This window comes from Pygoscelis adeliae, unplaced genomic scaffold (assembly GCF_000699105.1).
Source record: "Pygoscelis adeliae isolate BGI_AS28 unplaced genomic scaffold, ASM69910v1 Scaffold145, whole genome shotgun sequence".
NCBI classification, from domain to species: domain Eukaryota; kingdom Metazoa; phylum Chordata; class Aves; order Sphenisciformes; family Spheniscidae; genus Pygoscelis; species Pygoscelis adeliae.
This window is the reverse complement of record NW_008824866.1, coordinates 2,440,188-2,444,343: the sequence shown is the minus strand read 5'-3', so window position 1 is coordinate 2,444,343 and position 4,156 is coordinate 2,440,188.

Genomic DNA, 4,156 nt, shown 5'->3' with positions numbered 1-4,156 from the left:
GCTCACTCCCCCCCAGAGTGGGATGGGGGAGAGAATCGGAAGGGTAAAAGTGAGAAAACTCGTGGACTGAGATAAAGACAGTTTAATAGGTAGAGCAAAAGTCGCGCACGCAAGCAAAGCAAAACAAGGAATTCATTCACTCCTTCCCATCGGCAGGCAGGTGTTCAGCCACCTCCAGGAAAGCAGGGCTCCATCACGCGTAACGGTTACTTGGGAAGGCAAACGCCATCACTCCAAACGTCCCCCCCTTCCTTCTTCTTCCCCAGCTTTATATGCTGAGCATGACGTCACATGGTATGGAATGTCCCTTTGGCCAGTTGGGGTCAGCTGTCCCGGCTGTGCCCCCTCCCAGCTTCTTGTGCACCTCCAGCCTTCTCAGTCGGTAGAGCATGGGAAACTGAAAAGTCCTTGACTAGTGTAAGCATTACCTAGCAACAACCAAAACATCGGTGTGTTATCAACATTGTTCTCACCCTAAATCCAAAACACAGCACTGTACCAGCTACTAGGAAGGAAATTAACTCTATCCCTGCCGAAACCAGGACAGCTTGGATGCTGTAACAGATATATCTTAGTGGGATGTATACTATTCACATGGTGAGCACCCGGAGGTAGAATAGAAGCTGTTATACCTGAAGAGAGAAAATGAGCAAGACACACTAGCTTCAGATACCTTCCTTAGCAGGTCAGCCCTCTGTATCTTAAACTCTGTTCTGTCTGCAGCTGAGCACTCCTAAGGCACAACGGCTCACAGGCATCAGGGAAAAGCAGCTGAACAATGCCAGGCTTGCTTGAACTGGCAGTGAGCATATTCATGATTAGGAAAAAAACCAAAGGGCCGAACTTGAAGCATTGTTCCTCTCCTACTCAATTCTTACTCAAGGATTTCAGGAGAAGTGTAGCCTGAAAGAAATTCTGTGCGTGGTCTCAAGATTTTATTGCCTAATTGTAATGCAGTAAGAATTATTTCTGTCCCACAGGACTCTGGCCCTCCCAAACAAAATGCCAAGATCCTAGATCCTGATAGAATTATGTAAAGTGGCCAAATTTGGTAATGGATAGAGTTGGGACCTTCCATGGTCTTAACCACCACTGAGGGCACATCTGAAGGTTATAATGGGTTGTGATGGAGCAACCTCTTTGAACTATTACCAGGCATTGTAATTTAGAGAAGCCCTCAGGCTGCCTTAAGTTACTGACAAGATCCTACCGTCTTCTGGTGGCCCTGGAAATGAAAAGAATAGAGCACTTCTACACAGTCATTTCTGCTTTTCCCTCTTGGCTCGTAAGCAAGCCTTGGAGAAGGATGCCAGCATCAGCCAGATTTGCAGAGACACAGGTGCTCTGAAACTCAGCATTACGGCACCAATCCCTCTGGTGCCTCCCCCATGCTCAGAAACCATAGCCCCGAGTTAGGTGCATAGGCATACTCTGCAACACCTGGAGAGAGCTGGGTACCTCAGCTGGGGTCCACAGATGTCTACAGCATCAGGAGAAAGACCCAAGGGCATTCCCAGCCATTTAATCATGGTGGTAAGTCTTTGGCAACAAAACACTGACCTGAGATTACCCTTAGAGAGTATATTGGTTCAGGTAGGTGTTCAGTGTGTTTAGATATTTCACAGCTCAGCCTGCAGCTGCAGAGTGATTTTAGGACCGGGTTTTTAGGTGCCTACAGCAGCACTAGGACACCGCTTAGGTACCCAGAGCCCTTTGCTGCCATAACCCGTAGTGTCTGCACTCGGTTGCGCAGGATGTCAGACACCCACAATCGGGTGCCGGCTGCAGCATTGATTTACAAACTGTGGTCTTTTATGTCAGTTACAAACCCTCACCGCTTGCCCTTTCTTTGCTGGAAGGTATAATCCCATCATAACTCACTTACGACAGAGCTGGTCACCAGGCCGACGTGTACGTCACTGATTGCAATACAGAAATAGAGAGATCGTGCCTGACTTCTGTGTGGAAGCAGCAATCAGGTTTACATAAGGTCTCCTTTGTAGCAAAGTCGCCTTCCTGGTCCCAGGCACTCCCGATGCATGACAGTGATCCTATGTCACCCCCACTTTTGAGGGCTCCCTTGGGCCACCACCCTGCAACCCAGTGCTCCTGCTCCCTCCTGAAGGGCTCTGCAGTCTCCTCACACCCCGGGTACAGGCTCTTTAGCACTGCACAGCCCGGACCGATGGTCCTGTGAGCAGCTGCTGCCACCCTCAGGTCACCCTTCCACAAAACCTCTCTTTCTGCCTTCGCTGAATGCTGTCTCTAAAACAAATAATTAAAAGCAAACTCAGCAAAGACACCGGCCAGTATGATCCTTGCACCTTGTTGGCATGCTGGCATTGCTTGCCGTGGATGAGTCAAGGTTTTTAATCTAAAATACTCTATGTAAGAGCAGGAGTAGAGGCAGCTCTGACACAAGTGGCACAGACGCAGGAGGACCATCAGGGCCACAGTCCCATCATATGACTGAGTTTCAGGTCCAGGAATGAGGCTGCTGTGCAGACCTGCAGCCAGGGAACAGCACACGCTCCCTCTCTGCTGCGTGATGCCTCAGCTCTCTGCCACCCAAAAACCTCCGAGCCTGGCACACCTGGGCAACCAGCAAGGCAGCTGTATCAGGCCTGCAGGAACACGAAACTCAAAACAAGCTGTGCCCGCCCCGGGAACGTGTTACCTGCAAGGACTGGAACGGCAAGAGAGGAACCAGAAACCAGAGCTAAAGAAGGAGGTGGCCTGAAGTCACCTTAATTCTCCACTTCCAAACCCCCAGGTAAATCCCCGGCTGGATTTAGACACTCACACCCTTACACCCCTCTTTCCCAGTGGTAACAGCACATTTGCAGCTAGACCTACAGCTGTGGCCAAGGCTGGAAAAAGAGTGCTGCATCAAGCAATCTTAATTGCTTTTTAACAAGGGTTTTGCTTGCATTTATACCACCACGCACCACCTACATCAACTTGTACGAGCTGAGGGGAATAGGTCTTGACACAGTTGAGATGAGATAGCAACGTGCGGGGGGGGGGGGGGGGGGGGAGCGGGACACACCCCCAGTGGTGCAAGGCAGGGTGTTGCTCTCAAGGCAGGCGGTGTCCCTCCTCGCTTTCAGGGCTGCTGCACCGCAGGAGGAGGGATGAGCTCAGTGGAGCAAACTTCGCTTCTGCCAGCCCTTTGTAGGCAGGGGGTTGGCTTTTACTGCCTAGCCAGTAAAACAAAAACCAATTTGAAGGTGGGCAAAATCTTTGTTCTTATTGCTCTCCTGCTATACCTGTGATCTTTTCACCTCTGTGATACTTCTGTAATTCTCCTAGAAAGAGGAAAAGAAATTAATTGTCTGGAGACCACTTTTATTGGCACATATAAGTGCAGAACTAAATAAGCTGTGTCCAGGGGGAAATTTTAAGTCCTCTCGACAATGTACACTTAAGGCTACTGCTGGTGATAAGGATTTTTCTCGAAAGCTTCTTTCCAGAGGTTGCCTGCATGCTGAAGTAGAGAGCAAGCAGAAATCCTTTTCCAAACAAGTTTTGCTGATAAGAGTGTCAGGGTCAGCAATATTTTCATCTCCAGCATGTTCTTCCCTCCTAATATTCGTCTGTTAGATTCTGAGACCATCATAGCTGCTAGGGAACAAAAGCTCTAGCAAGGTAATTTCTGGGCTGTGTTTAGCTTTCAAATCAAAGCTGAGATTTCAGAACTTGCAACATTTTGGCAGTTTCTTAAAGACCTTTCCAGGCCATTAAAGCTTGCAACATCTCTGGGAGGGGAGATACGGATTACTATTGCTTTTGGATTATGCTTTTCTTTATGGTACAGCTATGCAGAACAACACACAGAGACTCAATGACTAGACAAAGAGTAGAGACATTGCTAAAAGCTGCTTGAGGAAAGTTGGCGCTACAATTTCAAGCGGCTCTCGGTTTAGGCAACCTTCCACTGTTCATCTGCATGCTGCAGGCTCCTTGGTTGACACTGGCTTCTGGGAGCTGCCAACACAGTTAGTAAAAGATCGCACAACCCTTTCCAGGCCACCGATTTCATACTGCTGGTAATGAGTTTCCCTCCACAAAGCAGGATTCCTGAATTCTTTCATCGTATCAGATTTTAAAATCTCATTGTTCCTGAGCAGATTCTGTTGTTCTACATCCATTATAG